The sequence below is a fragment of the Neophocaena asiaeorientalis genome, unplaced genomic scaffold (assembly GCF_003031525.2).
Source record: "Neophocaena asiaeorientalis asiaeorientalis breed wild unplaced genomic scaffold, Neophocaena_asiaeorientalis_V1.1 scaffold129, whole genome shotgun sequence".
NCBI classification, from domain to species: Eukaryota; Metazoa; Chordata; class Mammalia; order Artiodactyla; family Phocoenidae; genus Neophocaena; species Neophocaena asiaeorientalis.
The window spans coordinates 5,397,067-5,422,904 of NW_020172446.1; the positions used below are offsets into that span (position 1 = coordinate 5,397,067).

General features: G+C 50.4%; 1 protein-coding gene across 1 annotated transcript in view; it reads left to right on the top strand.

The window, feature by feature from the left end:
• The window catches only part of ABR (ABR activator of RhoGEF and GTPase), a 175,268-nt gene that overhangs the window by 56,249 nt on the left and 93,181 nt on the right, over positions 1-25,838 (top strand). The gene's annotated exons all lie outside the window — the stretch shown is intronic.

Below are 25,838 nucleotides of genomic sequence, written 5' to 3' on the forward strand. Positions count from 1 at the left end.
GTGCCCCACGCTGTTCCAAGCACTTTCTGTATGTTAATCCCCTTACTCTTCACAGTAATCCGACGAAGAAGATGCTTATCTCCACTTTACAGATGAGAACGCAGAGGCACAGGTTAGAGAAATAAGTTGCTCAAGGACACGGAGCTAGTAAGTGATGAGCTGGATATGAACCCAAGCAATCTGGCCCCTGTGTTCTTGGTGTTCAAAGGCCATAATGCTGCATCTTGCCTACCAACTGCCACAGTTAAAGATGTAAAGTTTCTTTAAGGTCAAGGACATGGGAACCTACAGGGATGGTTTCACAAAGCAGGTGATAACACAGCACGCTCCCAGAGGGAGGTGTGACTTCCCGGGTTCCCCCACCGAGATCCTTGCATGGAGAGAGGGTTCAGCCAGGCCTGAGGAGCTCACACTGCGGTTTATCTCTTCCTGCCCACCACCCCTGAAGGTCACGGAGGTACTGGCCATGTGCCAGCCTGTCACCAGATGAAAGAGCCTCCAGCTCATCCCTGAGGTCCTGCAAACCCTAATCCAGGTCCTTTCCAATCTTATTAATTCACAAATAACTGGTCACAGTGTGATGTCCTCTTCTTGAGATCCTTCATGGTTTTCCAGGATACAATGTTTTTCCTTTTGTAAAATGAATGCATATAGTTATTGAGGACTAGGAAGATACCTAAAAGTAGAAGGAAGGCAATCCATGTGCCACTGACCTACCCCCTGAGGTGAGTCTTCCTCCTTGCTCTTCTCTGTGGCCCAGGGTCTGGTCATGCAGCCCCACTGTGCGCTCTCGGCAGAGGCCAGGCTACAGGCCAGAGCATGATAGAAAAACTTGAATGGCCCCATGTCCCAGCACCACCCCTGGATGCTTGTGCCAAAGGGGATGAGTTGGAAACAGGGTCTGGAAACCAGTAGGTGCCATCTCGCCTTCTCTAGAGTCCTGGCTGGCTCTTTGAGACAAGGTGAGTATCAGGTGCCCGCAGCTCCCTTCTCTCAGGGGCTTCACGTGCCCACCTCTCCTCATCCCCACCCACCCCATGAATAGCAGTGCAGAAGTGCCCGTTGTTGGAAGGGGCTGCCCCGTCCTGTCTCAGCTTATGACCAGAGATGGGTTTCCCGAACACTTTGTAGGTAGCACTAAAGGCTCTGCTGGCCCGAAGCCCAGATTCCAAGTCTTGCCACCTCTTTTCCCACCACAGGCCTCCCCCAGGCCCAGCTTCTCAGTGTTGTGGTCTTTCCCCATATTCCGAAGGTTAACTCCAATTAATTCAAAGAGAAATCTGAGACTAAGAGCTTGGCCTGTTGCCTCTGCTCCTACCTCCTTCCGTGTCTCTGCCATCTTCCTTTTCTCCCTGTCCCTTACCCACATGTCCCCAAGGGACTATTCAGTAGATGCTTGTTGGCAGGTTCAGAGAGGCCCTGGTTCATTCATCAAGAGACCAGAGTCCCCATCCAGAGTCCCCAACTTAAATGCCTCATCTGTCAGGGTCCAGCAGGAAACAGATGACACACCCAGCTTGGGGGGTTTGGGGAGAGCTTGTAACAAGACTACGACCAAAATGTGGGCAGGGTGAGGGGAGGGTCTGGTTCCCATACCTGGAGACACAGAGGCCACGTGGGCGGCTTCCTGGCAGGAGCTACAACACAGCCTGGGTGGCCCACAGGGAGGAGCTGTGGGGAGAAATATTCCAGCTTCCCTCGCACCCCTCCCTTCCTGTGATCTCCTGCTGGGGCAGAAAACAGCGTGGAGGGGCAGGGAGAATGGACCTGGAGGGGTGCACTCCAGGTGCAATCATTCTCTCTGCATCTTTCCCCATTTGCAAAGGGAGGGTTGGAAATACCTGCCCTGTGTATGTCCTGGGGTTTGTAAAAATCAGCTAAGATGATGAATGGTGACGGTGTGCGTTCATCCTTTAACACCAGAGTAAGGGATAATTGTTATTATTGATAAACACTCACCAGGTACCCCCAACAGAATGAGTCTTACACGTTCTCACTTCTGCTGGGGAGCCTCTCATCTCCAAAGGACATACGGGTAAAGGAACAAGAAATTGCAGAATTGCGAACGCCTGGATTTGAATCCCAGAGGCCCTTAATGTTCATATGGCATCAAGCAAGTCATTTAATGAGCCTCCCTGCGGTGAAATGTACCTCACTGGAGTTCAGAGGAGAATGGATGCCGTCATTACTTTTAGCCAGCCGCGTAGGGGGTGCTCGGAGGACCTAGCAGCGTCCCTCATCCCTCAGCTGAGTCCAGGCCCTGCAGTGGTGCCCAGGCTCTGGGCTGTGGATCCCTGGGTCTCCCTTCTCAGTATCATTGACCCAGGCCCAAGGACGTGGAAGCAGCTCCTAATGTTAACAGTGATAACCACCACTGATTTTATTGATTGCTTGCTGTATACAGGCACTGATCAGTTCATTCTCTTGGACTCACCTAGAGTCCCCATGGCTAGAATAGCATTTTAATATAATTGATTTCCTTTATAATCCTATGTATTTAATGCATTTCAGAACATTCTTAGGAAAAGGGACCATTGGCCTCACCAGACTACCATGGATAGATCAAGGCATGAAAGAGTGAAGGGTCCCTGCTCACTTCCAGGGGACTGCGAGTTCCAGGTTCCCTGTACTCTGAACTGAATTCAGCCTTTTCTGGGTACCTCTGGGCCATGGCTGTGATGGTGGCCTTTACTGAACTGGGAGGCAGGAGACCGGGGATCTTCCCCTAGCTCAGCTACTCCCTGGTGACCTTAGGCAGGTCCTCTGTGCCCTCCACTGCAAAATGTAATGGTTGGGCTACCCCTACCTGGTTTTTATTTCTATTTTATATAGGAAATGTATCATATATACGAAAGAGCATATAAAATGTCTGGGTTTGGTTTAATAAAGACTTATAAGACAGACATCCATTTGCCCTCCATTAAACTTCAAGAGACCGTCGCCAGTCCTGAGAAACTGCTGTGTACCTCACTGTATTTATTTGCTAATACAAAGCACCTCAGAGTAGGGGGACTTAAAGCGCAGTGGTTGATTGTCTCACGGTTCTGGAGACCAGAAGTCTGAAATCAAGGTGTCAGCAGGGTTGGTTCCTCTGAGGCTCTGAGGGCCATGCCTCTCTCCTGGCTTCTGGTGGATTGCTAGCAAGCTTTCGTGCTCCTTGGTTGATCTGTAGATGCATCACCCGATCTCTGCCTTGATTAGCTCTATAAAGACCATGTTTCGAAAAAAGTCACATTCTGAGGTACTGGGGGTTAAGACTCCAACAAATTATTGTGGGAACACAGTTCAACCTATCAACCTCACTGCCCCCCTCGCCGTCCTGGATTTTGTGTCAATCATTCCCTCCTTTTCTTTAGAGGTTTACTACATAGGTATGTGTCCCTAAATAATATAAATGTAGTTTTACCCACAATTTAGATAAATAGGCTAATAGTAGAAGTATTTTTCTGTGACTTGCCTTTTTCTGCTTAGAATTATGTTTTTTGGGATTTGTTTTTGCCTATAGTTCTAGATTATTCATTGTCAAAGCTGCATAGAATTCTATTATAGGAATAAACTACAGCTTATTTAGTGGTAACAATGGTACTCCTACATTTTTGGACAAAATCCTTAGTCAGGAAATCATTTTATACTGCAACACAGCTCACACACCTTGTGTGTGTGTGTGTGTGTGTGTGTGTGTCTCTGAATTAGCTTCATAAAACTATCCTCCCTTAGTATGTGAGTTGCTGCTTTTCAATCCATTTCAAAGGTGACCTGCCAAACTGATTCCATTATCCACTAACGGGTCAACCTGCAGTGGCTGGATGCACCCCCTCATGTGTCCGGCGTGGTGACCCTGTGGTTCCATGCCCAGCAGGCAAGCGCACGGCATGGCCTTGCTGCTCCCCACAGGGCTGTCTGCCTGCACACCCCTTGGCACCAGACCACGGTGCCTCCTGGTTCTCGTCCTTCCATCTGTCTTGGCTGTTGTCTTCTCCCTGCTCCTGCTGGGCATGTTCTAGCTCTGGCCTTGCCCTTGTAGTCGCTGCATCTCATGGGCCATGACCTGAGGGACCAGACCCTGGGGCATGTTAGAAATGTGTGCGCTGTAGTGTTACTGATTTAGTCAGGTAGCAAGAGAGAGGGTAGTGTCTGGAATCAGACTGTCTGGATTCCAAGCTCAGCCACTCAGTAGCTGTGTGTTGGGCTCAGTTGGGGTGCTACTGAGCCCACCTGTGCCTCAGGGCTGAAATCTGTCTAATTCTTTGTTAATATCTCTGGGCACAGTGGCTATACTAGGAAGAGGTCGAAACACCCAGTTAAAAGGAAGCTGGAGGTGGATAGAAGAGCTAGTTCTAGGACTTCCCTGGCTGTCCAGTGGTTAAGACTCTGTGCTTCCACTGCAGGGGTGCAGGGGCGGGGAAGTAAGATCCTGCATCCCCCGAAGCATGGCCAAAAAAAAAAAAAAAAAAAAGAGCTGATTCTGCACTCAGGCTGCCTGCGTTCAGATCTCAGCTCCATTATTATTGTTATTTGACCTTCCTGTGCCTCCTCTTACTCATCTACAAAATGGGGGCAATAATAGAACTCACCACATGCTTGTTAATAGGATTGAATGAGATAATGTTCGTAAAGCTTTCAGTACAGCATCTGGCTTCGCCTTCTACCTGGTTTCCAGCCTGATACTCAAGAGACAGCTGGGGTTTTCGGGGCCGGGGTTTTGTGTTGTTTTGTTTTGTTTCCTGCGCCATGTGACATGTGGGATCTTAGTTCCCTGACCAGGGATCGAACCCATGCCCCCTGCAGTGGAAGCGCGGAATCTCAACCTCTAGACTGTCAGGGAAATCCCTTTTCTTTCTTTTTCTTTTTTTAACATGAAAAGAGGTTTACTTTCTCACTGTGACCCCACGTGGAAGGAGCAGCCATCTGGCCCCAGGTTCCCTCTCAGCAAAGGTTCATTTTTTGGCACTGCTCCACTCACAAGCCCACTGCAGCCAGAGGCCTGCCCACCCCCCGGCCCCCCACAAAGTGTGTGCTCCTTAGAATACTCGCCTTCCCTCTGGTGTGGGCTCTGGATTGGGTGTCTTCATTCGGGTCCCCACAGGGCTCCCGTTGTTTTCAGTGAGGATCACGTTGGAGTCCAGCCTGGGGGTCATCTGTGCACAGGCGTGTAATGCCCCCCAATGAGCACTTTTCCTTCTGTCCCTTGATAGCCAGCAGATGCCCCCCTACCCATCACCCCATATTCTTGTTATAGACGTGGATGCAGTGAGGTGGAGGATGGTGTGGGACGTTCCCAGTGCACTGCTGTCTACCACATGTACCCGAGTCATCATTCCTCCCCAGCCCTCCACAGCTGGTCAGCCAGACCACCTGCCTTCCCTCGGAACCGCCTCCCAGCCACCTTAGGGTGTCCCCAGACTAAAATCAGATCAGGTCCCCCTCCTGCTGAAAACCCTTCCGTGGCCCCCAATTACCCTGTGGGAGGGAGGGGTCCCGCTGCCCAGCATAGCCTCTGGGCCTGTGTGGCGGGCCGCTGGCCTCTCCAGCCACATCACTCTCCCCACCCCTCACCTTGCACTTAAACCTCCTCCACCCGAGTGTTTCCCAAACTCTGCATGGATTCTTCCCTCTGTGCCTCTGCAAGCCTTCTTCCCCATTTGCTTGCCTGATGAAGACCTTCAAACCCAGTTCACGTCACCTCCCTCAAGCAGCCGTCTCTCACTCCCAACAGAATGAATCGCTTCTAATAATACTCAATATCATGTAATTGTTGAGAACATGGACCCTGGAGAAAACTACCCTGGGTGTGAATCTCAGCCCTACCATTTACTAGCTGTGTGATCTTGAGATAGTTACCTAACCTCTCTGTGGCTAAATTTTCTCATCCATAAATTGGGGGCTCTCAGAGTACCTACTTCACTGTGGGGATTGAGTGTGTTACTACATGTACCAGGCACGTGGTAAATGTGTACTATCTCTCCACTGGGTGTAAGTCTCCTGAGGGCCGAGGCTGAATCTGCTTTGCCTCCAACTTTTGTCCCTAGTGCCTGGCACAGTGCCTGGCACATAGTAGGTGCACATCAGATATCTGTCAATCGAATGAAGGGAAGCCATGTTTACCTTCCTTGGAGAAAAGTCCATTCAGATCCTTTGTCTATTTTTTGGTTAAGTTGGGTTATGTGTCTTTTTATTGTTGAGTTGTAAGATTTCTTTATATAGTCTAGCTACAAGTCCCTTATCAGATATATGATGTGCACATTTCCCCCATTCTATGGGTTGTCTTTTCTTTTTTTTTTTTTATAACTTTATTTATTTATTTTATTTATTTTTGGCTGCGTTGGGTCTTCGTTGCTGCGCGCGGGCTTTCTCTAGTTGCGGTGAGTGGGGGTTCCTCTTCGTTGTGGTGCGTGGGCTTCTCATTGTGGTGGCTTCCCTTGTTGTGGAGCACAGGCTCTAGGCGTGTGGGCTTCAGTAGTTGTGGCTCGCTGGCTCAGTAGCGGTGGCTCGGGGCTCTAGAGTGCAGGCTCAGTAGTTGTGGTGCACAGGCTTAGTTGCTCCATGGCATGTGGGATCTTCCCGGACCAGGGCTCAAACCCGTGTCCCCTGTGTTGGCAGGCGGATTTTTAACCACTGTGCTACCGGGGAAGCCCCTCTTTTCACTTTCTTGATGGTGTCCTTTGAAGCACAAAAGTTTTTCATTTTGATGACGTCTAGTTTATCTATGTTTTCTTTTGCTGTTTGTGCTTTTGATGTCATATCTCAGAATCCTTAGCCAAATCCAAGGTCATGAGCTTTACCCCTGTTTTCCTCTAAGAGTTTTACAGATCTTCGATCCATCTTGAGTTAATTTTTGTATGTGGTGTGAAGTAAGGGCCCAACTTCATTCTTTTGTAGGTGGATATCCAGTTGTCTCAGCACTATTTGTTGAAAAAACTATTGCATGGTCTTGGCGCCCTTGTCAAAAATCAGTCGACCAGGGCTTCCCTGGTGGCACAGTCGTTGGGAGTCTGCCTGCCAATGCAGGGGACGCGGGTTCGTGCCCCGGTCCGGGAGGGTCCCGCGTGCCTCGGAGCGGCTGGGCCCGTGGGCCGTGGTCGCTGGGCCTGCGCGTCCGGAGCCTGTGCTCTGCAGCGGGAGAGGCCACAGCAGTGAGAGGCCCGCGTGATGGAAAAAAAAAAAAAAATCAGTCGACCATACATAGATGTGTTTACTTCTGGACTCTCAAGTCTACTGCATTGATCTATATATCTGGAGAGCCACCTCCATCTCTAACAGTTTACCGTCTCTGCCCATCTGCTCTCAGCAGTCCTGGAGACTCCCACAGGAAGCGTTGATGGGACATCCCACAGCCGAGCGCCATCTCCCGAATGGCCCCCCTGGAGTTAATCACTTTCCGCATCTGTCAGGGTGACCGCTGGGAGGACCCAGTGTGACCCGCCCTTGAGGGCATGTGGGGGAGGATGCCACGGAGACGTGCTTTCTCTCCCCTCACCTGCATGCCGGCACATCTCCTCCCAGAGCAGGTCCTGTTTGTGCTGAGGCCCAGCTCCTAATTGGGTGGATGCCCTTGATGCGGACCAGGTAGTTACCTAACCTCTCCTGGCACTAGAGGCATCTTCACCAGAACGGCGGCGTTGGGAGGGAGAGCCTGCATCAATGGGTCGGCACTAGGAGGCTAGAGAGGGCCATTAGCATCGCCAGGCTCTCATCCTAAGGTGGCTTCTGTCCCTGTTTCCTGTGTGTGTGTGGGGGGGGGGGCTTGATCCCCCTCCTTTCTGAGGGCTTGTTCCTTCTGGTTGGGGGACTTGTGTGCTTTAAGAGGTCGAGTGGCTCTTGGCCGGTATGTCCTTGGTGCAGGACTGTTGTCTCACATTGACTCTAGCCAGTGAATAAGACTCCCCAGGGCAGCCAGAGACCCTTGCGGAGTGGGATGGAGAGCTGGGAGGATGGCGCTCTGTGATACCACGGGGACATTCTAGCTTGCAGGGAGTTCCGGATTTATGGGTGCTTTAGTACAGCTCAGGCAGAGAACACAATTGAGCAGAGAATTGTAAAGTTGTTGAATTCTACAGGGCAGGGCTGCCTGTGAGCTGAGAGAAGCGGGGGTGCTTAGCTGGTAGGGTGCTGGCTCAGAAGGAGGAAGGGGCCACGTTATAATAGAGAGGCCCATGGTATAGTGTGTCCCCTGCCCCTCCAGATCCCCTAAGGCTTTGGAGATGAATCTTCCTCAAGTGGCAGCCACTGCAGTGACATTATATTTCTTAGGGACCCAGGAGGGGAATCCACTTCTTCCTTCCTTAGATCCCTAGAAGCAGAACTGGGGGAGAGCAGAGATTTCTGTAGAGTTTGTGCCCATCTCCTCCCTCTTCAGCTGTTCTCCCTACTAGCCCGCCCCTGAGTGGGAGCAGAGCGGTGTGAGCTGGGTTGGAGCTGCTCACTGCCTTAGAATTGCATCAGCCCCGCCTGGCAGGCTGGAGCGGGAGCCTGTTGCTATGGTGACCACTAGGCTTCAAACCAGTGAGAAAGATGAGTTAGTTAGTCGCAGGGTGTGGTTTTCTTGTCTTGTGATGATGTCTTGTAATAGGCACACAGGGTCTGTATTCCCAGCCCTTCCATGGGGAGATGTGTCATCTGCTCAGGTGGGCATGATGGACAGCTGCTCCAGAAACTGTGTGGGCATTGACCAGGTTGGTTACGTGTGACAGAGGACACAATTGGCTCCCTTCTGCCTCATTCTGGCGGCAGTGGGTGATTTGACCAAGTAAACCAGATTCTGGGGGAAGGGAGGGGACCAGGATGCAACCTGTCACCCAGAACGGAAGGCTGCTCTGAATCCCAGCCAATGAAACCTGCCCAGGCTTCATCATGATTTTTTTTCAAAACCACCTGACAGAGCTCATCATCTTGCTAAACATAACAGCTGCTTGGCCAAGCCAGCACCGTACTTATTAGTTCAGAGCTCTCCTCTCACATTTTGCCTGCAGTGGGAAAGGAGATAAAAAAGTCTACATTCCAGCCACATTGAGCACTTTCTGTGTGCTGAGCACTGCACTAGACACTGCCTCATCGTTTTATCATCTCCTTACCTCTGCACTCGGGAGCAGGTGATGCTGCCCCGGTTCTGAAGGGGAGCAAGCCCTGGGACCTGGAGAGTTTAAGTGACTTGCCCAAAGACTTAAACCTAAATCTTTGGGCTTTATGACTGGTGTTTCTTTGGATTCCAGATGCCCTTAGAAACAGGAATTCTTAGGATGTCCAGTAAAGAGACACACTGTACATCTTCTAGTGGAAAAATCTTGGCAGTGTCTCTCCCCAGAAAAAACACGGTTTCTATGTGGCGAATGGTTGACTGGAGCTATTTCTGATTTCTGAACGGGAAGAATGAGAGATGTGGGCGTTGCCTGCAGACAGGAAAACCTGGGAAGCAGTTGGTGAGGTCAGGGCAGGGCGTTGACAAAGCCCAGACTTGGTACAGAAACAGCCTGGGATTTCTGCCTGGGGCCCTCTACGGGTGCGGATCAATTGTCAGATGAGTTCTCAACAGAGAGGTGTCTGGTGAACTGGTCCAGGGTAAGATGTAGAACCGGAAGAGAACTAGGACCTCAGCGAGAGCCTGGCAGTCATAAGATCTGACTTGCTGAGCTTACGAGGCATAGTAACGGCAGTCAGTTCTCAGATGGTGCCGTCACTCTTTGAAGTGCACTTTAGATATAATTACTCATTTCATTTTCACAGAATCCCTGGGAGTTTGGTTGCTATTATTCCATTTTGAAGATGAAACAGAGGCACAGAGAGGTTGAGTGACTTGCTCAAGGTAACACAGCTGGTAAGAGGTAGAGCTGGGGATTCAAGCCCAGGCAGTCTGACTCCAGAGCATGAGCTCTTGACCAAAATGTTCTACTGTCTCTGCTCGTACCTTCTGGAAAGATGATAGGGAGTTAGCTTGTATGACCCACGCTGAGGAGTGTGTATGTATGTGCACATACATGCACACACACATACACCCTAATATACTGGCGGTGGGAAGGAAGGCTTGTGGCTGCACTTGTGAGCTTCTGTGTATTGATGGCTGTGCCCTGTGCACTTGCGGGGGCCCAGGGAGACCTGTACGTGCGTGTGATGCTCCTCCCTTCTTCCCTCCCTCCCTCCCTTTGTGTTTCCCCGGAGGCTGGGTGCTCTGCCCTCTCTGGTGTGGAGCTGTGGAGGACGTTGCTGCAGACCTTGTGCCTGGATTGCTTGCCTAACTGTGTTGAAGGGCCCCGGGCTCCCAGGAAGGAGCTCAGATCTAGCGCTGAGAGTGGACAGGGGCCCCAGGAAGAGCGGGCAGAGAAAGTGGGAGCACAGTTGCCGTGTGTATGGGGGCATTCTCTTGTGCCTCTTTTGGTGCTTGGGTCACCTGTCTGCTACCCACACAACATGCAGCTGCTTCCAGACAAAATGGGCTTCCTGTCTTCCCCAGGGCCAGGATTATAGGGAGAAATAATTAAGATAATAATAAAAATAATGAACTCAACAATAACAGCAACTAACTTTATTTACTACATGGCAGGCACTGTTCTTAGTGCCTCTACTTGAACTAACTCACTTAACTGTCACAAAAGCTCTATGAAATAGTTTTATTATTAGTAGCTTCATTTTACAAAGGAGGACACTAAGGCACAGAGAGGTTAAGCAAGTTGCCCAAGGTCACACAGCTAAAACTGGGATTTGAATTCTGGTAGCCAGGCTGCAGAGCATATGAAAGCACAGTACACGACTGTGTCCTTTCATGCCTCCTAGGGGAAGCCTCCAGACCTTGTAACCCTTTTCTGCCCCCAGTTTAGAATCTTGTTTTTATTTTCCTGAGAGACTGGGTTGTGCTCACTTGCCTGCCCACAGGTCCTGTGTATGAGATGTGGCCTCTGACATAATCCAGTTTTTGTGGGAATTGTGCCCCTTCTCTCCTCTCATGCTCAGGTGCTCAGGCATGGAAGGGACGTTTCCAGGAGCTCTCCTGGGAGCAGGTAATTAACTTTGGCCATTGCTGCTCTGGCCTCATCCCGCTAGTCTGCCTGCACACAGGTGGTTCAGTGTGAACACCTGGGGCAGGGCAGGTCCTGCCAGCCCTGGAGGCCCTGCTGCCTGTTTCTCTCCTGTCCTCTCTGACCTGTGGTCTACAGCCGCCCTTGTTATGAGAGCCGAGTTGAAACATCTCTTTTTCCTTTCCACCACTTGTGACCCCCAACCCCCCGTCTCCTGTCAGTCCCTGGGCCATGTCTGGTCCTGAGCTTGATTCTTGGAGGAGGCTGCCTTCCTGTGGGAGAAGGCTGGCATCTCTTGCTGCCAGGTGGGAGCTGTGTGGATCTGAGTAGAGGACTTGGGAGGTGACAGAGGGATAGGGGCAGAGCCAGGGAAAAGGGGTGACCTGGGGGAAGTTTCATATCCAGCCATGACCCCTGGGGGTTCTGCATGCTCCCCAAGACATTGCCTTTGCCACTGGAAGGTTGAACTTGGGGTGCCCAGGTGCTGCCTGATGGGGGAAGGAGTATTGGAATTGAAGCTGACAGATGCCTGGCAGCCCCTGCCTAGGGCAGAGCCAGGCTTGTCTTGTGCCAGGAAGTTGGCAGCAAAACAGAAATGAGCTATGGAGGTGGAACCTGGCTTTGTTACTTAGAAGGTGACTCGAAAGCTGTCTTTGGAAACTGATGGGTTCCAGGCCTAGTTCAGTCCCTGTCCCCCCCTGCTAATTCCCATGAAAGAGTTTCTCTGGTATTTCTCCTTCCCTATGTGCTTTTTTTGAAGTTATATTTTATTCTATTTTTAAAGTTGCGGTAAAATACATATAACATAAAATTTACCATCGTAATCATTTTCAAGTATGCAGTTCAGTGGCGTTGAGTACGTTCACATTTTTGGGCAGCCATCACCACCACCTACCACCAGAACTCTTTTCATCTTGAAAAACGGAAACTCTGCACCCATTAAACACTAACTCCCCCTTCTCTCCCTTCCCCCAGCCCCCTGGCAGCCATCATTCTACTTCCTGTCTCTGTGAATTTGACTACTCTAAGAACGTCATATAAGTGGAGTCATAACAGTCTTTCTGTGACTGCTTATTTCACTTAGTGTAATGTCCTCAAGGTTCATCCACATTGTAGCACATGCTAGAATTTCCTTTGTTTTTAGACTGAATAATATTCCATAGTATGTGTATGCCACATTTTGTTTATCCATTCATCTATCAATGGACACTGGGGTTGCTTCCACCTTTTGGCTGTTGTACATAATGCTGCAATGAACATGGGTGTTCCCTGTCTACTTTTGGGCTTACTTCACACATCAGCAATGGGCCATCCTTGGGGCTTGGTCAGGGATGGGCCCACTGACTTGGCCCCAGGAGAGTGGGTGGCTCACCAAGTTGACGGGGAAGGCTCGGCCCTCTGGTGTCTGCTTCTATCAAACACTAAGATGTCAGTGCTCCTGGCACCAACCTACTTGCTTGAGGACATTCCGGATTTCCTTCCCCTCTGCCTTCAGAAGAGGGTGCTGGATTCCTGGTTCTCTCATGGACAGGAGGAGGGCAGCGGTGGTTCGCCATGAGCCCAGCATGGGTGGCGTTAGGAGAAAGTGACTGTCAGGTGTTGGGAAGGGCACGTGGAGCCTCTCTGAGAGTGGGGTGGCCAGGTGACCCCACATGAAGGAGCTGGAGGGCAGGCTGGTAATGCCAGGGAAGAAGCTTAATGCTGAAATCCCCATGACTGAGCACAAGCAAGGTTTGCTACTTGCTCACCTGGTCCATGGCAAGTGAGGTGGGGCCTCTGCTCCACGTGGTCACTCAGGGACCCAACCTAATAGAGGCTGCACCATCTGGAACCCAAGGCCTTCAAGGTCACTGCCGCAGGGGAAGAAGGAGAGGGAGAATTGTGCGTGAGGGCTGACCAGAACAGTGGGAGTCAGGGGCGTCAGGGCCTTAAGGAGGTGAGTGTGTCTGTATATGTGTGTGTGTATGTGTGCATATGTGTGTGCTCCTCTGTGTGTACGTGTGTGCACACGTGCGTGTCGGCAAAGAGAAGAAACGAGCTGGTGGGGGGAACCCCATTGCCCTTCCCCAGCTTAGCCCTCACCTGGCTTTGCACCACGCAGAGGAAAGGTGGCTTTGGTGTTTAAGGAAGAGGCCATTGACTTTGGGAGTTCCTCTCATCTCCCCTCAGTGGGTGACAAAGCTGGAACAGGCGAAACCACTGGCACTCTGGAGCCGAGGGGAAGGGAGAAGGACGTGAGTTTTGGAGGCACCCTCTTATGGCCCTGGACAATCATAGAAATTTTTTAAGGTCTAGGGAGACTCTGAGTGGATGGCCAGCAGCTTGAGCTGAATGCCAGCGAGCCTGGCCTCCTGGCAGCAACGGACAGAGGTGCAGGGTGTTTCTGTGGGTGTATGGGTGAGGGTGTATAAGCTTGTGCAGGTTGGGAATGTGTTGGCTGATTCTGAAGGTGGAGGTGGGGAGCCTGGAGCCACCAGGCTCTGGGATTGAAGGAAGCCCCTGATGTAACAGGGGAGGTCATAGATTCTGATCCTGGCAGCCACAAATGTGCAAGGCCCTTTGAGAGTCTTACTGGCCTCTCTGGACCTTGTATTATATGTTTGTTCTATGAACTGCCCCTGCCTTTTCTCAGCACTAGATTGAGAGTCATTTAATTTTTCACAAATACCCCAAGGACTCATGAAACCATATATGGGAGAGGGGCTCTGAGGCCAGTGATAAGTGGGATTGGATCCAAAGGTCATTGTCATAATGGTCCTTTGATTCCTCCTCCTCCATTGCCTCCTGGCTGCTCCCACTTCTCCCCCTGGGGGGCCCAGCTGCATTTCCCACCAGCAAGCGGGGAGAGGGGAGGAAGAACAGAGCCTTAAATCAAATCAGTCCAGGATCATTACTTGTTATCAATTCATGACAGTTTGGAGGGGAAGCAGGAGGCAAGTTAAAGCTGTTAACTCTATCAAAGGTTAGAACTCCTATAGGATTTGTCAGTGACCTCCTGGCCCCAGACCCTAAGTAATTGAATTGGCTATTATGGGAAGAGATTAGAGGATTTTTAAGCGATTGTGTCAGCCAGTCGGCAGTTATCCAGCATCCACTGTGTGTGAACACTGTGCCGAGTGCCACGAATAATATGAAGAAAATAGAAGTGGGCCAGCCTGGGACTTCCCTTGTGGCGCCGTGGATTGGACTTTGTGCTCCCAATGCAGGGGGCCCGGGTTCGATCCCTGGTCAGGGAACTAGATCCCACGTGCATGCCACAACTAAGGAGCCCGCCTGCCACAACTAAGACCTGGTGCAACCAAAAAAAAAAAAAAAGGAGGGCCATCCTTGCCTTCCAGACTCCTGCCACCTAGTGGGGAAGCCAGAATATACCAAAGGCCAAATGAATATGCACTTGACTTTCTTTGTAGAGGATTTTTATTTTATTTTATTTTTTATTTTTTTGGTGTGACTGATTGACCACTGTACTGTTTGTGAAATACTCTTCTTGTCTGGTGTCTCTCATTGGTCTTCAGAGCAGCCCCATGGACTGGGCATGGCAGCTGCATCACCCCATTTTCCAGTGAGGAAGGAGAGGCTGTGTAGAGCTGGGACCAGAACCCAGTTCTATCTGACTTCTAGCCCGGGCTGCCAATCATTGGCTAGCAGAGGTGGGAGTGCTGACTGCTGCTTAGGGTCTGTTCCTGTCACTGTCTGGTACGTAATAACTTAGGAGATGTTTGTTGAATGACTATTGCTCATTTACACATGAAATAAGTTTTCCTCCATTATGGTAAGGTCATCTGGTCATTCTGCACCATTATTCCCATATGTTTGGTGGACATATAACTGCATTTCCTAAGATCAATTAGGAATTTTAGGCCCCTCTGCCCAGGTGGGGAATTATGGCAAAGTACAACAAGCAATAGACTTGATCCAAAGAACAGGCTTTAAGTTGTGGCTCATTTGTTTATTAGCCAGGTGGCTGTGGATGAGACCCAGAACCTCTCTGAGCCTCAGTTTTCCCCTGTGTAAAATGGGGGAGTAATATCTACTCTGACAACCTCCCCGGGTTTTGAGAATGAAATGAGATCCTGGCTGTGGCCTTGATTTGTACACTGCAAAACACGGTGCAGATAATAGCGTTTCTCATCCATCTTTCTGAGCCTGGACACGGTGAAGCCTCTCTCCCTTCTCTGCCCAGGGCCAGTTGGCAGGCCTCCCATCCCTCGCCTGCCTCGTCTGCCCCAGCTACTGATGCCCAAAACCTACGACTCCTTTGCTTCAGGCTTTGGAGTCCTGGCTTTTCCTGGCGTCCACGGCCTCTGCCTCCTTCCCCCGGGAGCCTGGAGGTGGAGGATCGGATCGTGTCTCCATGGCAACCAGAGAGTCCGAGCCGCACCCCCGCGGGGGGCCAGAGTCTGTTCCAAGCAGCGGGGGCGGAGCCAGAACTGAGCGTTCCAGCTACGCGGTAGCACCTCCGGGAACCAGCTACCGGGTCGCCTTTGCCGGGTCTTTCAGTTGCTCCTTTGCGGGGCTAGTGCCCCTGCTCCAGTCCTGCCGGAAGAGCTGGGGGTGAGGGGTAAGCCATCCTGCGGTCCAGGCGACTGCTGCAGGCCGAGTCTGAGGGCTCTGTGTGAATGGGACAGGGGCTGCCCTCTCTGCCTGCCCACGGTAAAGCCCTGTCTGTGCGTCTCCTTCACCTCGTCACCAGCAAACCTCCCAGTCCGTCAAGGCTTAAGTCACACCCTGCCTCTTAAAGTAACCTTTCCTGTGCTTCTCATAGAGCCTGGCAGATGGCTTCCTGGGGCTCTTTCAGAGTTTAGTTTCATTTGACTTTAGGGGCTGTGACCTCAGGGTCCTTGTCTGAAACTGGTGGTTCTCGGCCTTACAATACATTCGAATCACCTGGGGAGCTTTTAACAGCCCTGCTGCCCCAGCTAACCACACAAGCTCAATATGGATCTCTGGGGTTGGGAGCCAGACACCAGTCTCCCCAGGGGATTCCAGTGTGCAGGGAAGGTTGGAACTGGTGTCTTGAAGTTCAAATTTTTATTTATTTATTTGTTTGTTTTTGTTTTGGCTGCACCGTGGGGCTTGTGGGAACTTAGTTCCTGGACCAGAGATTGAACCTGGGCCCACGGCAGTGAAAGCGCCGAGTCCTAACCACTGGACCGCCAGGGAATTCCCAACTTCAAATTTTAAACACTCCCATGGCCTGTGGTGCCTTGCTTGAAGCTAAGCCTACTGAACCGTTGGGTCCACTGATGAAGGAAAGCCTGCTAGGGCCTAGCCCGGTTGTATGTTTCCAAAGCTCTGGTTTGTTTTTGTTGTTGTTTTGTTTTTCAAGGACTAGGAGATCTCTGAGGGCACTTACTGCTCAGGAAGAGGACTGGGGTGGTAATGATAATAGCTACTTGTTTATTTAGCACCTGCCCTGGACCAGGTGCCTTTCATTGCATTTACTTTTTGTTTTTGGTTTTTTTTTTTTTGCATTTATTTTTTGATGGGGACCCCACAAAAACCTCATGAGGTATAGGCATTGTGTATTATCCCCATCTTACAGATGAGGAAACTGAGGCTCTGGAAGGTTAAATAGCTTGCCCAAGGTCCCATGGCTCTTAAGTGATAATACTGGGATTGGAACCTGAGTCTAACTCAAAGCCCGTGCCCTTGACCACTGCCCTGTCCTGGCTCCCAGCTCCCTCTTCCATCAGTTGTAGAGCAGGAGGTGCTGAGAAGGAGGTGGCTTGTCCCATTGGAAAGATGCTGGTCCCAGGATGCCTCACCTTGGTGCCATGCCACCACTGAGGGGCTCCCAAGGGGATCTCCGGGGTCAGCTGGGGTCACGGGGCCCTGAAAGTGTCCAGCCCTTTCTCCTCTTCCTTCAGCAACCTCTCCTGAGGACTGTTCTGCCCAGATGCTGTCCAAGTTCTTTAACCCCCATAATGTTTAATGTCTCACAACCAGCCTGTGACACGGGCATTGTTATTCTGTTTCGAAGATGAGAAACTGAAGTTTGGGGCGGCCAGAGCCAACCAGCTGACACTCCGCAGAGCAGTCCTCCCGGTTCTGTGGCTCCAAGGCTCTGGACTCTGAGTCTGCCTTGGGGATCTTGGCTTCCCCCAGGTTGTTGGGGGAGAAGAGGCCAACTTCTGTAGCCCTGTGTGCCTCGAGCTGTGTGAAGGAGATGAGGGTCACTGTGTGTGCTTATCAGCCTCAGAACGGACCCGCCTGTTGAGAACAGCCAGTGTCCTGGCCCGCTGGGAATGTGTGGGGGAGTTAGAGGATCTGGGGGGAAATGGGCAGCTCTGTGCACCTCCCAGGGGAGGGGCCGACATTGGGAAAACACATGTGCACGGTTTCACAGCAGGATCAGTGCAGGCCTCAATCCAGTGCCCGACATCCAGGGGAGGTCTGAGCAGGAGACAGAATCATTTGCTGGGAGCTAGTGACAGGAGTGGCAAGTTGGAAGGACTGTACCCGTGCAGGAGGGACCTCAGCTTCAGCGACACCAGTCTGTTCATCAGTGCCCTGAAAAGAAGGGCGTGGTCCTGCCCAGGGTCTTTGCAGCTCTGTCCCCCTCAGTGGGAATGGCCTCTTCCTGCCCCTCTTCTCTCACTTCTGTCAAGGCACACTCAGACCCTTCGCCAAACGGCCCTCTCCTCCTCCAGACTTTGATGCAGGTTGTTTCTTCCACTCATGGGCCCTGAGAGCAACCTGCCCAGGTGGTTTTTTCTATTTGTACAGGTCCTACACATTATAATGGTTGAAACACAGGTCCCGGAGTCAGACTAGCTGGCTAGTCTGTTAAGTGCACTTAACAGCCTTTAAACCTTGGGCAAGTGACTTAATCCCCTATACCTTCACTTCCTCAACTGTAAATGAGAATCACAATGGTGGTACTTAAACTTGGTTTTTAAATTTTAAACAAAATTTGAGTGCACCAATGTTAAGCATACGGCTTAATGAACTCTTACGTACGTCTGCTCATGTTCCCACCCAGATCGAGATGTAGCACGTTTCCAGTAACCCAGAAAGTTCCCTCAAGCCCCTTCCCAGTCAATACCCACTGCCTCCTGCAGCCCACCCCCAGGTAGCCACTACTGTGAACTTCCATCGCTGTCTCTTAGTTTTGCCTGTTCTTGAACTTCATAGAGATGGAATCCTACCGCATGTGCTCCTTTGGGTCTGGTTTCTTTTGCTCAACACATGGTAAGATTCATCCATCATAGGGTTGCTCTGATGGTGAAATGAGGTAGTGCACAGCCCACGGCCCGGCCCAGTCACAGACGGCAGTGAGCATGCTAGGACCACACTGTGAGGTCCTGGAGGGGAGGACGGAGTCTGTGCCCTGTGGCTCTGTCCCCACCTGACACAGCGTGTGGCATACAGAGACTTCCGACACTCTCTGAGGAAGTTTGATGCTGCTTTGGTGGGAAGGATGGGCAGGCCTGAGCTTCCCTCCACTGTTCTCCTAAGGTTCCCTCCACCCGCACTCCCATTGTCAGTTCTAGGGCAGAAAGTGGGTTTATCACCTAATATCAGCCTTTGTACCTCCCCTGCTGGGAGGGCAGGACCTTTCCGCACCTGGAACTTATCTTTATCCTGTACCCACAGGTTCTTAGAGTGTCTAAGAGGAGGTTGGAAAGAACCCGCAAACTTCCCTCAGCATCTGTTTTCAGGGATTGGGATACCAGGATGGATTCTTGGCTGTGTCCATCAGTCGTTGGCGATGGACAGTCTCAGGGGAGCGTTGTAAACAGCTTGACACCTGTGTGCTGCCTCCAGCCACCCGGGCGCCCCTTCCCCGCCGCCTTGCGCCTCCCAGAGCTGAAGGTGGTAGAAACGAGAGCTGGTCATTTGGGTTTGAACTTACCCCCACTGGCCAACTCTCCACATTGCCCCGAAAGAGCATGTTTGAGGTCTCCATGGTCTGTCACTGGTTGGTTCATATCCTTTCATCTGGCACAGACTCCATCACAGGCTTAGAATAGGTAGCCCTACATTCACATGTGGTCCCAATCTGGGCTGTTCTAGGCGATCTGGAGGTCACAGGATTCTCCCTGCATTGTAACTCAACAGAGGAACATACGCGTCCATCGGGAGAAATTATCCAAAGTTAGAGATGCTCGGCAACCATGTGGCTGGCAAGATCCCACTGCAGGAAATGGTCGAGATCAACCGTCTTCCCTGGGTCCTACCTAACTCTTAGCTCAGCTCACAAGGCCCTTGGTGTGCTGGTCTGTGCCCACTTCTCCGGTGCAATCTGCCCCTCACCCCCCTGCTCACTCAGTGTTCCAGCCAGGCTGGGCTATTTATAGTCCCCTAAAGCACTTTGTGCCTTTGCCAAGCCTCTTCTCATTGCCTGGAACTCTGCTCCTGTCCCCCATCTGCCTGGCAAGCACCCACACATCTCTCAAGATTCGATTAATTATATTAATAATAGCAGCTAAGATTTATTGGGTGCTTACTATGTGCTGAGTGCCTTGCGTGTGTTATCCAGCTTAATCCTTGCAGTAGCCCTGTGTACTCCATCTCTTTGTCGTCCTCTTTCACGGCCATTGGTTTAACCAATATCCATTTATAAGTGGCTGCCTTGTGCCAGCCACTCTTCTGAGCACAGAGGAGTGGGATGTGATTCAGCCTGGATTGGAACCTAAACTGTGTGACCCCAGGGTCCTTGCTCTTAGCCACAGTGATAAACCACCTTCCTTGGAGTATCACCCAAGCCCATCCAGCCATCCTCTCACCCCCACTGTTCCTTGCCTGTGAGGTACTTCTGTCATAGCATCTTGGATGTTTTCATGCTTGTTGGACTGCCTTCCTCTACTGGGCTGTAAGGATTTCAGTTAGGAATGTGTTCATTTTATGTGGCAGAAAATCCAACATATAGGGGCTTATAGTTCCCATTTAGCAAGAAGTGAGGTAGGCTGTTTCTAGTGTGGCTCAGTAGCTCAGTAGCATCCGGGAAATGTCTGCGTTCTTTCATGATCATTTCCTCGTGGCAGCAGCATGACCACTGTAGCTCTGGTCATCACATCTGAGTTCAAGGTATAAAGTCCCTTTTTAATTATCAAAGCAAAGGCCTTGCCAGAGGCCTACACTTGCGTCTCATTGACCAAAAACTATGTCAAATGGCCACTCCTAGTTGTAAGAGAGGCAGAGAAAGTGGGTACTTTGCCAGGGACTGGGTTCATTGCCACCTCATATAAAACCAGCATAAGGTTAGCAGGGAAGGAGAGAAGATAGATATTGAGTAGGAGACAAGCAGTGTCTGCTAGTAACCTAGAGAGCAGAGACCATGTATTAATTGCTCCCAGATTCTCAGAATCTGAATGCTTTATAATTATTTTGTATTGTTGCCTTGCAGGCAACATACAGACGTTTTTTTTCAAACATCGTATACTGTACATACTATTATTCATTTCTTTTTCACTTAATAAGGTGATGTAAATCATCCAGGTAATTTTTAATGACTGCATAGTAGTCCATCTTGGAGAAATACCATAATTTACCCAAGTCCCTATAATTAATCATGCCGCTTGTTTTTAATATTTCACAATCATAAACAGCCCTGTGATTAATAACCTTGTAACTTTATTTTTATGTACATTTATAATTAATTTCTTAGGACACAGTCTCAGATTATGCTGGGTTAAAAGCTGTACCAACTGTTAAAGCTTTTGATACCAAGTTGACTCCAGAAAAGTTGTGCCAGTTCTACATATCCTCCAAGAGATTTTGAGAGTGCCTGTTCTCTTACAAGCTGGAGTATTTTCCTTGCTGATTTGATAGGAAAATTGCAAAAAATAGAGGTTTGCATTTTCTTTGATTACAGGTGAGGTTAACATTTAACATATATACGTTATATATATATTATATGTATATATATATATATACACACACACACATTGGGCATTTGTAATTCTCTTTTTAATTTTCCATTCATTTCTCTAACTCATTTAGAAAGTTGAGGTATTCGTCTTTTTCTCATTGGATTGCAAAAGCGCTTTATATATTCAGGAGGCAAGGAGGTTCATAGGAGAAGGGTGGAACTGAGCTGGATTTGAAGGCTAAATAGGACTTCGCTGGGTGGTCAAAGGATGAGGAGGGTGTTCTAGGTATAGGAACAGCATGTGCAAAGGTCCAGAGGTGGGAGACTGTGTGTTTGGGGACTGTGTTAATTTCATAGGGCTGCCATTAAAAAAATCATCACAGGGAGGCTCAAGAGGGAGGGGATATGGGGATATATGTATACATATAGCTGATTCACTTTGTTGTACAGCAGAAACTAACGCAACATTGTAAAGCAATTATATACTCCAATAAAGATATATATATATTTTTTATGTTGGGGGTAGGAGTTTATTAATTAATTAATTTATTTTTGCTGTGTTGCGTCTTCGTTTCTGTGCGAGGACTTTCTCTAGTTGTGGCAAGCGGGGGCCACTCTTCATCGCAGTGCGCGGGCCTCTCACTACCGCGGCCTCTCTTGTTGCGGAGCACAGGCTCCAGACGCGCAGGCTCAGCAGTTGTGGCTCACGGGCCTAGTTGCTCCGCGGCATGTGGGATCCTCCCACACCAGGGCTCGAACCCGTGTCCCCTGCATTAGCAGGCAGATTCTCAACCACTGCGCCACCAGGGAAGCCCCTAGATATTTTTAAAAATTAAAGTAAAAATAAAAAGTCATCACAGGGACTTCTCTGGTGGTCCAGTGGTTAAGACTCCGTGCTTCCACTGCAGAGGGCATGGGTTCGATCCCTGGTCAGGGAGCTAAGATCTAAGAAGCTGCGTGGCCAAAAAAAACCCCAAAATTTATTTTCTCACAGTCTGGAGGCCACAGTCCAAAATCAAGGTGCTGGCAGGGCCATGCTCCCTGCCAAGGCACTAGGGGGAGAATCCTTGCTTGCCTCTTCCAACTTCTGGTGGCTCCAGGCATCCCTTGGCTTTTGGCCAGATAACTCGGGTCTCTGCCTCCATCTTCACATGGGCTTCTTCTGTGTGTCTGTGTCTTCTCCGCTTCTGTTTCCTATAAAGACATGTCATCAGATTTGGGTCCCACTCAATTAAAGTAGGATCATCTCATCTAGAGATCCTCAACTTAATTACATCTACAAGGACCTTTTTCCTAAATAAGGTCACATTTATGGGTACCAAGGTTAGGATTTGGACATATATATTTTGGGGCTACTATCCAGACCCTTTCAGGGACCTACCTAGAAGATGTCTGATATTACAGGGCGGCAGAATACGACTCTGTAAAGGAAGAGTCAGGTGCTGACTGTGAAAGGCCTTGAGCCCGGGAGTTTGAAGTGAATGGGGAACTGTTGAATTTTGAACAGTGGGGAAACACGATCAGATTTGCAGTCTGGCAGTCATGGGGAGAGAGTGTTGGAATTGTCCTTGTAAGAGTTGGTGAGGGTGGGAAGGTGGATGGGGAGTGGGGATATTTCAGGGTGTAGGAGGTAAGGAGGAAGAGGGAGGAATCTGGCCCGACTCCTAGGTTTCCAACTTGAGTGATCTGGCAGACTAACTTCAGGAAAAGCTTGGGTTTGAAGTTCCTGGGGGTGGAGATGTCCAGGAAACAATCAAAGAGATGGGTCTGCAGCCCAGACCTCTCCCTAGAATGTAATTAAAATTTGGGAGAGGGAGTAAAGTAGAGGTGACAGAAGCCTGGAGAACACCAATTTTTCCCCATCATTTTATTATGAAAAATTTCAAACATACCTAAAAGTTTAACGAATTGTATAGTGAACACCTGTGTACGCACCATCTGGAGTCTATAATTATCATTTTTCTCCACTTGCTTTGTCACACATCTGGCCATCCCTCTGGACATCATCAACCCATCTTGTTTTTTATGTACGTCAGAGTAAGTTGCAGACATCAACACATTTCACCTCGACACTTGTTAGTGACACCTCATGTCACTAACTAGAGTTAAATATTTAGTGAAATGCACAAATCTTTGATGCAGTGTACCATTTGACGAAGTCAGTGAACACATCCGCCTGTGTACTCCAAATCCCTGTCAAGATACAGAACACTTCCATCACCCTAGAAAACTCCCTGTGCCCCTTACAGTCAATTCCTGTCCCTACCTGACCCCCAGAAGCAACCACAAGTTTCATTTTTTTTCCAAGCGTAAATTAAATTTGTCTGTTCTAAAACTTCACATAAGTGGAGCCATACAGGATGTGTTCTTTTGTCTGGCTTCTTTCACTTAGCATAATGCCTGTAAGAGTCATTTCTGTGTGTCTCAGTATTTTGTCCCTCTTACTGCTGAGCAGTATTCTATTGTAAGGATGTATAGGGAATACCAATTTTTAAGGGGTGGGTGGGGAAAGAGGATTCCACCAAGGAGACTAGAAGGAACAGTGAAGACTGTAGGAAAAGCACCCAGATAGAATGTCAAGGAAAACCATCTGGATCCGTTATAATTAGGTTTGACTGCATATAACGTAAAAACTAAATAACAGTGACTTAAATAACATAGGCATTTTTCTTCTCTCATATAAAAGAAGTCCAGAGGTAGACATTCCTGGGGTGGTATGTTGGCTCACTGTGCCATCACGGGCCCAGGCTCCTAGCTTTGTGCTCAGCTATATTCAGCACTGGCTTCTATCCTCAAGGTCCCCTCATGGCTCAGTATGGCTGCTGGAGCTCCAGCTCTCCTATCTGCTTTCCAAACTGGCAACAGAAGGAGGAAGCATGGAGAGAGGGGAAAAATACCTTCCAGTGAAAACAATCTCAGCAACTTTCTTCAAAGTTCCACACATATCCACTCAACATCTCATTGGCCAGAACTTCATCACATGGCCCACACCACTAGGAAAAGTAGCCTTTTAGCTAGCCACGGAGCACACTGCCACTCCAAAGATAGTGAGATTTCTGTGACTAGGAGGGGAAATGGATATTGGCTGTCAGCAGCCTTCTCTGCCTTTTCTCTTTTGATACCTGCTGGCCAAGCCATGGTCCACTCAGCCTTCCTGTCTGTGGACCTGCACAGACTGAAGGCTGTGCTTGGCAGATTTCCACCCTCCTGAGTCCCCAGGGCTCCTGCTTTCTCAAAGGGTTGTTCCTCTGTCTTCTGTATCCCTTTTCCTGGTAGGATTCTCCGGGGTCTCTGGCTGGCTTCCCGGGCTGTCAGGGTCTCCTGGAGGTTGGAATGAAAGGGACAGTATCCAGGAACATTTGCAGAGAGCTCTGAGGGTAGTGTCCTCCACGCCCAGGCACCCCGCTGTTGTGGCTGGCAGCCCTCTCTCCCCTCCTTGGTCAGCCTCCCCTGACGAGGGCTGTAGAAGGAGATTTCCCTAGAAGATTAGTGAGATTCAGAGGGGGAAAGATGGCATTTGGAGACAGACTTGGATTCAGATCCTTTCTGTACAAATCTCTCTGAGACTCAGTGACTCTGCCTGTGAACTGGGGATCGTGAGAGCAGCCTCCCCGATGTGGCTAGGTTGAGATGTGGGGTCCAGGGGCACCACTCTGATAAAGATGAATTGGGCACACGTGGCAGAAGGCTGGCAGAGACCTTCCCACCCTGCTGTGACCCAGGCAGCGGCAGACTGTGCGGTAGAGTCAAGCCTCACCACTTTCCCTGTGGTCCCTTCTCCCCTTGCCCTTGGGAAATATCCTGAGAGTGAAGGCTCTGGTCCTGTGACCCCTGGGAATTGGTCAGTGTCCAGGAGAATCAGCGGGGCCTGCTGGAATCTGAACGGATGGCCAGGCCAGTGTTCATCAGAGTTCACATCCCCCGCTTGACTCTAGGCACTAACAGGGCAGCCTGGAGCCTCCTGGAGGAAAGACCGCAGGTTAACGGGGTGTTTCGTTCCCTCCTTGTGCTTCTCCGAAGTGAGTAGGTCTCACCAAACAGCTGGGCTCCCTCACAGTGCCAGACTCGGGCAGCCCGGATGCTGTGGTTCTTCTTCCTCCCTCCCAGGATCACTGGGGGCACTAGAGGGCCACACACTGTAGGAGTTCTGAGCTGGGACGCCAGGGGGGACACTCTGGAGGAAGTGATATCTGAGCAGATGATGGGACAGACCCAGCCAGGGGTGGAGGTGGGGGAGGGTCCCTCACACAGCTGTAGGAGAGACCCCCATTGGTGGGGTGAAGATAGCAGAGTCGGCTTACCCCCACCTGCTCCTGAGACAGAAGCCCTGTGTCCTCCTGGCAGTGGGTCCTGTTTCCCGGGTGCCTGGCACACACACGTCCCAGTGTCTGGATGGCTAGGTCCTGTGGTTCTTCACGTGCACGCCTGTCCTGGGGAGAAAAATAATAGCTCACGTCCCTGACAGCTTAATGGGCCGTCAGCACGGGACTGGAGAGGAAGTCGGCAGGAACAGGTGCAGCGAGGCTGGGGGACGCTCTCGGCTGCCAAAGGGGCAGATTGGACTGAGTGTGGCCGTGGCCGGGCGCCCTGGTGACCCGTTGACACCATTCTCAGGCTGCCGGCGGCCCTGGGGGCTGGTGTGTTGTGACAGGAGGAGGAGCCAGGGCACCGCTGAGAACTTGGCTCAAGCCTCAGACCTGAGAGGGACAGTGCATTCCTCTGCCCATTCACTCACTCCACACATGTGCCCAAGATCCTGACCCATGTGGGCCGTGGCTGCTGGGCACACAGCGATGGCTGTCACCCAGTTCCCACTCCAGGTGCTCAGGGACGAATGGACAGGATCACTGGGGGCACTAGAGGGCCACGCACTGTAGGAGTTCTGAGCTGGGACGCCAGGGGGGACACTCTGGAGGAAGTGATATCTGAGCAGATGATGGGACAGACCCAGCCAGGGGTGGAGGTGGGGGAGGGTCCCTCACACAGCTGTAGGAGAGACCCGCACTGGTGGGGTG